General features: G+C 50.3%; 1 pseudogene; it reads left to right on the top strand.

Annotated features, from left to right (window-relative positions):
• Window positions 1–1,445: 1,445 nt before the first annotated feature.
• LOC136507241 (S-locus-specific glycoprotein BS29-2-like) lies at window positions 1,446–9,124 on the top strand (annotated as a pseudogene).
• Window positions 9,125–9,723: the final 599 nt, after the last annotated feature.

Here is a 9,723-nt window from a genome sequence, read left to right as displayed (position 1 = left end):
GCGGTGCACCGCCGCACCTAGTGCAGTGCACACCACCCTATCCGGTGCCACCCCCTGCGCAGTCCACCGATTGAAACGTCGTTTCAAATCGTTTTCCAACTTCCAATGATCATGGGCTTCCTCTGAGCTACCTAGTGCTAGATTTAACAAATGTGCACCATATTCTTCTCACTAGACACACCTAGGTCAAGCTACCCATCCATGCCCCCCTTTATAGTATGGCCAAAGGAAAAAAAACAAAGTCCTACAACTAATCTAAGTGCCTCTCAACACCAAACGACACTTAGAACTAGTCCGTCCTTAACCTTGTCGTCCATCCTTTGAAAACCAAAACGAATTCCGTCGTCAGGGGCATGAATACCATAAGTGCCCAATCAATCACCTTTACCATGACCTAACTTATAATGCCTCTGCAAAACACATGTTAGTCATGGTAATCATGTGTCATCATTAATCACCGAAACCCAACTAGGGGCCTAGATGCTTTCAGAGCTGATGGCCTACACAGGACGAGGTCGGCGGTCCACCAAACTTCGATCCTGCCGAGCCCACGGCGGAAGCAGACATGTTCAGTACGCCGCCTCAGAAGGACCGCACGATCGACGTCAGTGACAGCTCCACCGCACGCCGCCTCAAGAGCTTCACCAGGCGTGTGCTGAAGAAGATCGACTCTCCACTTATTAGTGAGCCCTCCCCCCCCCCAAGTAGCCTCCTGCTAAGCCAGTGCTGTTGCTGCGGAGCAGGCGGTTGGCGGTTCAGAGCCTCTCTCGAGTATCTACTTCGAAGCGAGGTGAGGTGTTGATCATGCAACGTATGGGCTACGCCAAAGGTCCATCTGCGTCATCCGCGTCGGAGCTGGAGGCCTTTGACAAGATCTTCGACGGCAACCTACGCGGACTGCGTCAAACGTCGAAGCGCTAGACGCGCTCTTCCCGGACGGTGGAAAGGGCTCGTCCAGACAGCCGCGAAGATACAAGGCCACCTCCTAGGTCGCACCACTACGTCGGTTTTGGTTGTTTTCCATTTATGTAATATTGAAACTAGAGGTCTTTAGCTAGGATGGTCTAGCTACGACTGTTTTAGGTCGACCTCCTTCGACGCTCGATAAAATCGCGTTATCTGTATGTTTAAACTCTTCTTCTTAATATCGAGAAAAAAAAATAATCCTACATCCTATTAAGATATGCTTCAGAATACCATATGCAGAAGTCAATTTCTGTGCCTTTGTTACTATTCAAATGGAACTGACCAGTACTGAAAATAATTCACTTCATAACAGCTAGCAAACGAACGGAGTATGACTTTAGCTGTTAGCTTCGCTAGACAGCTCCACAAAGCATATATATACATATACATTTAATAGTACATAGTTTCTCTACATATATATAGACTGACAGGGCCGATTGGCAGACAGCAAATTCAACACTAAAAAGCAAGTCCCAAAAATGTCGATTCGCAAACGCCTTGACCATCTTATTGGCCTCCACATCGTATTCTCTCTGTTTATTTTTGGTCCTGCAACTCCGGTCTCCGACATGATAGCTACTGGCGGCAACATCACCGACGGCGGCAATACCCTAGTCTCGGCAGGGGGCTCATTCACGCTTGGCTTCTTCTCCCCACCTGGGGCGCCGACGAAGCGGTACCTGGGGATATGGTTCTCCTTCTCCCCCGAGGCCATCTGCTGGGTGGCCAACAGTGACCACCCTCTCAACGACACCTCCGGCGTGCTGGTGCTGACCACATTGGGCACCCTTCTCCTGCTAGACGCCTCCAACAATTCGGTATGGTCTCCCGGTTGTTCCACGCGCTCCTCATCACCTGCCACTAGTGCGCGGCTGCTCGAGTCGGGCAACTTCGTTGTGCAAGGGCAGGACGACAGCACGTTCCAGTGGCAGTCGTTCGACTAACCCAGCAACGTCTTGCTGCCCGGGATGAAGATCGGCAAGAACTTGTGGAACGGGGACGGATGGTACCTCTCGTCGTGGCGCTCCGCCACCGACCCCGGCATGGGGAGCTACCGGTACATCACCGAGCTCGGCGGCGGCACGCCGGAGAACGTGATGCGGAACAGCAACGACGGCACCAAGAGGTACCGGACGGGGCCGTGGAACGGCGAGGGGTTCGACGGCGTGCCGGAGATGGCGTCGTACGCGACCAACTTCAGCTACCACTACCAGGTGACCGTCAGCCCGAGCGAGGCCACCTACAGCTACACCGCCAAGCAGCCCGGCGCTCCATACTCCCAGGTGAAGCTGGGCGAGGCAGGAAGGAGTGATCCTGCGGCTCGTGTGGGATGAGACCAATCGGCAGTCGCTTCTTGAAGCAGCCGAGGGACGACGACTGCGACATCTACGCACACTGCGGGCCGATCGGCCTGTGCGACAGGAACGCCGCGTCCAGGTCGCTCTGCAGCTGCTTCAAGGGCTTCGTACCGGCGTTTCCCAAGGAGTGGTCCCTCAGGAAGTACTCCGGCGGGTGCCGCTGGAACGTTTCTCTTGATTGCAGAAACCAGAGCCGGAGCCGGAGCAGCACGGACGGGTTCCAGGTGGTGCCTTCCGTGAAGCTCCCCGACACACAGAACGCAACGGTCGACATGGCCGCGAGCCTCGAGGAGTGCAGGCTCAGGTGCCTCGCCAACTGCTCGCGTGTGGCGTATGCTGCCGCCGACGTAACAGCAGGCGGCGGCAGGGTTTACAATTTCGACGAAATATCGTCGAAATTTCCGAAATATCGTCTTTTTTGCTGAGGTCCGAAATTTTTTTTGTATTGGTCAAAATTTTTCGGTTAAATTCATCTTTCACTCTAAAATTACACCAAACCACACTAAAATGACCCTCCATATCATTTAGTCTTATCAAAGCCCTAAATTTCTTCAAATTTATTTAATTTTCTCACTCACACATTGGACGGCACTAGAATATGCAGCTCGCCCACCGTCAGCACACTATATTACCGCGGCTCTACTTCTGTGATATATTATGTTATTTCGTCGATGTTATATAAATTTATGATGGATGATGGATTATAGAGTTTTTCTAGTGAAATGATGCCAAATTTGTTTAAAACTTAATTTAAATTTATTTAAATTTGAACCGATATTTCCGAAATTTCCGAAATTTCGTATTTATCGCTGGGGACCGAAATTTTTTTCTTACCGGTATTGTAAACCCTGGGCGGCGGTGCCAGTGGCTGCATCATCTGGACCGACTCTTTCATTGATCTGCGCTTTATAGAGGAGGGCCAGGATTTCTACCTGAGGCAGCCCAAGTCACTCTTAGGTAACAAGTCCACAAATAAAGAATTTTTTTCCTTTTTTTTTTTTTGCCTAGCTAGTATATATGTGGTTGTAGTTTTAATTAAAGGGCATTGCATGCATTCGCCTTATAAGTCATCATAAGAAGCAAATCTGTCTTGCAAGATACCTGAACCTTTTTCATACATTGCACGCCAGTCTGATTTTCAACTCTAAACTATTAAACTAGACCTCTCCAACTATTGAAACATGACAAATTTGGTCGTCTAGTATTTTTCTACAAATAATAATAAAAATATGGTTTGATATCTTATAATTCATAGTTAATTTTCTTATAAACAAAAAAAAACATGAAACTAGTACAAACATTTTTCCTAAAACGTTATCTACCTATTTATGCTCTATATAAAGGTATTTGGAATTAGTTTATTTCAGTTCCAATTATTTTATTGCTTTGTAGTTGTGTTCATTATTTATTAATATAAATAATATTTAAATAACTCTAAATAGAACACCAACAGATAGATACCATATTTTTAGAAGAAAACTGGAACTGCTTTCACACTTCCTGATTTAAAATAAATTATACTTAGTGAAAAATGATGTGACACTTAGGTGTTGTTTGGTACAAGCATTGGTAACGCAAATGTAATGGACTTAAAGCTAAGGATGTTACGGCAAGCCATTCGATTTGAAGTAAGGTGTTGTTTGGTAGAAGCGTTGGTAACGCAAATGTAATGGACTAAAAGCTACGGAACGGCAAGCCATTCGATTTGAACTAATATTATTTCTGTTTGTGTTACTGTAGAACAAACCAAACAGTGCCTTAGTGAAACATGATATAAAACTTGGTGAGGATGACACATGGATCACATATATATGTTGGAATAGAAAAATAGTGGGAATTAGTTTTATAAGAGACAAGGAAACGGATAGGGATATATAGATATACATGCGGGTCTATACATAATATGAACTAAAAGGTTCACCTCTTTATCGACAGAATATCGTCGGCAATCCTACGAGGGGTATCCCACAAAGGTAGATTGATCGGCAGAGGAGCGTGAGATCAAGAACAAGAAGGCAACAGAGACACACGAGTTAGACAGGTTCATGTCGTCAGTATGACGTAATACCCTACTCCTGTGGTCTGTTGGTTTGTATTAGCTATCGTATGATATTGCGTGAGTTTAGAGGGGGTCTCTGCCCGCCTTATATAGTCCGGAGAGCATTGTTACAAGTCGGTTAGATCTGAGAGATAACCGGAAAGTAATAACTGATTATAGAAATCTTGGGATCATACATATCCTAACAGATCTCGTATTATCTTCAGGATATCTTTTCGGTGTCTTGCGGGAGACGCCGAGCAGAGTCGTGCCCCGCAAGGCTTCATCTTGTGGGCTAGGCCACCCCTAGGGACGCAGCCCATGTGGTCTGCCGTGGGTATCCGGGGTCGTACACCCCACAGCTAGTCCCCGAGCGCCTTGTACCTGTTGTGCAACGCCGTCTTGAGCTCGTCCGAGCAGGTGCGAATAAAGCCGACAGTCAAACTTATGGTCCAACCACCATGATGAGTTGCGAGCAGCGTGAACCGTCACCGAGCAGCGTGAACCGTCCCCACAGCTAGTCCCCGAGTGTCTTGTACCTGTTGTGCAACGCCGTCTTGAGCTCGTCCGAGCAGGTGCGAATAAAGCCGAGCAGTCAAACTTATGGTCCAACCACCATGATGAGTTGCGAGCAGCGTGAACCGTCACCGAGCAGCGTGAACCGTCGCCGAGCAGCGTGACCTGTCGCCGTGCCATGTGAACCGTCGCCGAGCAGCGTGACCTGTCGCCGAGCAGTGTGACCCAAGTACGGCTTGCCATAAGGGTGTAAGGAGCTCAAGTTCAGAATCGAAAATTTCTTCGCAGTGGACCAAATGTGCCCACTTAGAGTCCGACCACGGTACTAGGAGTCAATCTTCTTCTATAGGCATGTAGTCTTCGAGAAAAAATCCCGCACATTCACCGTGAGGTGAAGTGTGCCCACTTAGTCCCCGAGCCTGACAGTAGATGATGTAGTCATGCGGTGTCAGGGTCAGAATATAGAAGAATAGTAGAAAATCAGCCGAGCAGGCAGCCAGTCCCCGGGTGTGGCCCAAAAAGAGACAAAGCACATTCACCGCAAGGTGAAGTGGGCCCACTTAGTCCTCGAGCCTGACAGTAGGTGACGCAGTCACGTGGTGCCAGGGTCAGAAACAGAAAAACAATCAAAGACCAGCCGAGCAGGCAGCCAGTCCCTGAGCTGCAAGCAGAGATATCGGAGAAATCAAACCGTGGAGAAAGAACCGGAGTAACGGTTGTACAGTGTCGGTTACTGAGCCTGAATAAATGGTGAAGAAGTCGGCTATTATTCGGCGAGTAGCAACTGATAACGGCGATAAATGGGCGACATGGGTTGCGGCTATGCAAGAGCCCACGTTACGGCCCACCTTGCTGTTGTGGAGGATTCAGAGAGGCGCAAATCGCGGGAACGGTTTTCCAAAAACCCTCGACTGCGAAGAGGTGGGGAAAATGTTTTATAACTACGCCGCTGCCACCCGGGCTCCCACCTTTGCCACTTCATCTTCCTCCAAAGCTCTCGCATTTCTAGATTTACATCCATAGTAACCTCTGCCACCAAACCCTAATCGATTCCGACGGATGGTGCCGAAGAAGGGAAACGCCCAATCGAAGAAGACAAGCCCGAAGAAAGCGGGAACCGAAGCATGGCGTGACGAAGAGTGGGTGCCGTCACATACGGGAGAAGCGGAGTTGAAGAGATTGGTGGAAGCCGGCGTTCTCCCTGACCGCGTAACCACCGGATGACGGCTAGCCCTTGGTGAGCCCTTCCCAATGCCTAACACCGATGAAGTTGTAGTCTTTGAAGATTATTTCTGGCGTGGGTTGGGATTTCCTGTTCACCCATTCCTTAGGGATTTGATGGAGCTTTGGGTGGTTAGTTTGTGCAATCTTCACCCAAATACCATATTGCACATCTCAATCTTTATCCATTTTTGCAAGTCGTTTCTGGGGGTTCTGCCGCATTTCAACCTCTTCAGACACCTATTCTGGTTGAAGAAGAAAGGCGGCGGTGGCTCTAAGGTGGTCGGCGGCGTCTACTTGCAGCTCTGGGATGGAATGGCTAATGAGTATATCAACGTACCGCTGAGCACTTCTCTGAAAGGGTGGAATTCCAAATGGTTCTACATGAAATAGAGCCACCCTGCAATCCGCTGCGACGTCCACCATATCCGGGAGAACCAGAAGAGCTGGTCGGAGAAACTGAACAGTGCTGAAATGGAACAAGTGATGGAGCTCCTCGACCTGATTAGACACGTGGAAATTAGAGGTGAACTGGTGGCAGCAAGCTTCATAGTGCGCCGCGTCCAGCCCTGCAAGGAGAGGGCCCACCCGGGTTTTGACTACAAAGGTGATGACGACGGGACCCGGGAGAGGCCAGAACGACTAACGAAGAAGGATGTCATGGGGCGGGCCGCTGAGCTATTCGCTTCCAACATTTCGTTCATCTGGCCAAAGCAAACGAGAGCCTTCAATTGCTCATATCCGCCCCCGGAGGTAATCATCTCGATTTGTATTCCCAAGACTGTCAATCCTGAAACATCGATGAGCTATGAACTGATTTACTTATGCAAAGATCCATTCATAGGAGAGAGCGGTGTACTTCTCTGGTGTCCTAAGGGTTGATTGGGCGAGGGGTGTAGATGTCCGGCGATCAGCTCGGTCTAAAGAAGATGCGACTAGCACCTCATCAGAATCCGGAGGAGCCGATGCTGGTCGGTCGGAGACTTCGCCCCTGGTGATGGAGAAAGTGCGGGGAAAGAGGGTAGCGGCAGATGAGCCGGCCCAAAAGAAGAGAAAAATGGCAGCTGCTGCTCCCCGCAAACGGGGCAGCATCTCGCTTGGTGGTGACCAGACTACTCGACCACGAAGGACCGCGGTGCTCGAGTGGTCTAACGACGACAAAGATCTAGTTGCTCCTCCTCCAAGCACCCAAGCACCTCCAAGCAGTGCACACATGGAGGAGCAACCAAGGGGAAGCAAAGAAGTCCCTAAGCATCAACCGACAGAGGTTCCCGCTGAGCAGGCGACGGGAGTCCTCGAGCAGCAGGCGGAGCAAAGGCCGAATATGGAGGAGGCGAGGCCTTTACCCCAGGATAAGGGGGGTGAGACTGCAACCGCACCTGGGGGCTCGGGCAGACATCGCCGATTCAAAAAATTGCATCGGCAGACCAAACGGTTAGTATTCTCGTGTTGGAGTCACTCTGCAGTCTTGTCTTGTCTTTTTTACCGCTTGACCAGATGATCTGATGTAGTGCAAGGCAGACGGAGGATCCGGACCCATCCGAGCAACCTCGGGCTGATCCCAGAGCGGATGTAACGCCGTTAGCTCCCATGTCGGGGTCCCCGGGTGCTCGGCAGCCAGCGAGAGACTCAACCACTGCTGTGGGAGGACTTGGACATGGCGAGAGCTCAGCATCGGTGGGGAACGAGTCGACAACAATACCTAAAGCGATGGAGGTTGCTGCTGGGCCTTCGGGAGCTGAAGCTGAAATTGCCAGCGAAGCACCAGATTCTGGGTCGACCATACCGATGGCCCCCTTAGAGTTAAAGGAGCCCCTGGAGACGTCACAGGGCGTGGTCGGACCCATTGTCCGGCCACAAAGCCCCCCACCGGTTTCTCCCGCTGCTGTGGAAGAAGAGGACGAGGGGGTAGTTGTGGAGGAAGAGGACACCCCCAAGGAGATAAGAAGGCTGAAATCCGATCTCGCCGGAGTAGTAAAACAAATCGAGGTTAGTACTGAATCCGGAGCATTCATTTTTTACGCTGGAGATCAAATACCATTATTATCCTTGTGAATTTCAGGGAATAAATCAGACTGCCGAGCATCAGCATCAGTTAATAAAGAGGATGGAGCCCCTTGCCGAGGAGAACAAAAAACTCAAAGAGGCGATAAACCTCTCGGAGAAACACACTTAGAGGGCCCAGCGCGAGCGAGACCTCGCTGAATCCAATGCGTGGGATCTAGAGCACCAGAAAGGAGTCCTGCCTGAACAGCTGGCGATTGCAAAAGAACAACTACAGAGCAGGTTCGAGCAGTTGGCCACTGCCTCCACACAACTGAAGGAAGCTTCCGAGCATTTGGAACAGCTGTAGAAAATCTTCGAGCAGAAGAAAGGTACGTGTGATCGACGAAAGTGCTCTGCATAGTTGGATACGCTTACTTTTGGTGCTGACTGTTGTACTTGTAGAACAAGATGTAGAGCTCGATCAGCTACGCCAGGCCCTCGAGCAACTCCGAGAGGAGAAGGCAAAGGAGACAGGGCGAGCGAGCAAGCTAGCCGAGGAGCTGAATAGTGAGTATTCCCTGGTCGGGGTTACCGCTGAAGTAGCTTCCTCGCCTGATGGTACTTTATAATGCTTGCAGACTACCGTCAGAGGGTCAAGGCACAATTCGATGTGCTAGAGCAGGACGCTCGGACCCAAAGGGACAAGTTTGACACCGTGGTTGCCGGAATCAGACCAGTGCTCGACTACGTTGAACCAGAAGTGGCTTCGCAGCCCGACGGTAGGCCACCGCGCCCAGACATCGTCATCGAAAGGTGCAAGATGGCGTGGGAGAGCTTCAAGGGCTTCAACCGTGACGCCGTTATTACCGTCGCTACCCACGCCCTTGCTGTTGTTCGGTCCCACTATCCAGCCACTGACCTTCAGGCGATAAGGGGTGGGTTCACCGAAGGACTGAGCGAAGCGAAGACCCAGCATCTCGAGGATGAGGTGGAGGAGGCAGCGAAGAAGTTGGCAAGCGATATAGACCTGTTCGGCTAAATGGACGGCGATGGCGGGACACAATGATCCGCCTGGTGGACATCATCTGTAATTTCTGGACAGTGTAATTAGAACGCACGAAGGCGTAAAAACACTTATGTAGACGATAAATATTATAAGGTGCATGTGTATGCGGTTAGATTGTATTTTGGCGAAAAAAATCTTCATAGTTTTAACCACGTAATGCAAGTAGAGTCCGAGCAGTTGGCTCGCTATTGACCCATATGGCCTCGGCGAGCCCGTAGTCCATGGCGTCGAGCGCGGAGCCCGTGCACGCATAAGAGGAACAGGCATGACCAAGGAACCATAGCAGAACACCCATAACACAGGGCACAGAGCCCGTAGCACGTGTAGGGAGAGATCAGAAACTGGGTCTTCTCCATAGAGAAAAGAACAGGACGTGTGCTATACGGCGGTTATCAAGATAACTTGGAGATATAGGTAATATAAACGGCGTTCGAGCAATGTATTCTATGCTGAACTCTCGGCCTTGGCTGACCCATAGTCCATAACATCGAGCGCGGAGCCCATGGACGTGTAGGACAAACAAGCGTGACCAAGGAACCACAGCCGACCACCCATATCGCAGAGCGCGGAGC

The sequence above is a fragment of the Miscanthus floridulus genome, chromosome 15, assembly GCF_019320115.1.
Source record: "Miscanthus floridulus cultivar M001 chromosome 15, ASM1932011v1, whole genome shotgun sequence".
Classification (NCBI taxonomy): domain Eukaryota; kingdom Viridiplantae; phylum Streptophyta; class Magnoliopsida; order Poales; family Poaceae; genus Miscanthus; species Miscanthus floridulus.
This window is presented reverse-complemented; position numbering and strand designations above follow the sequence as displayed.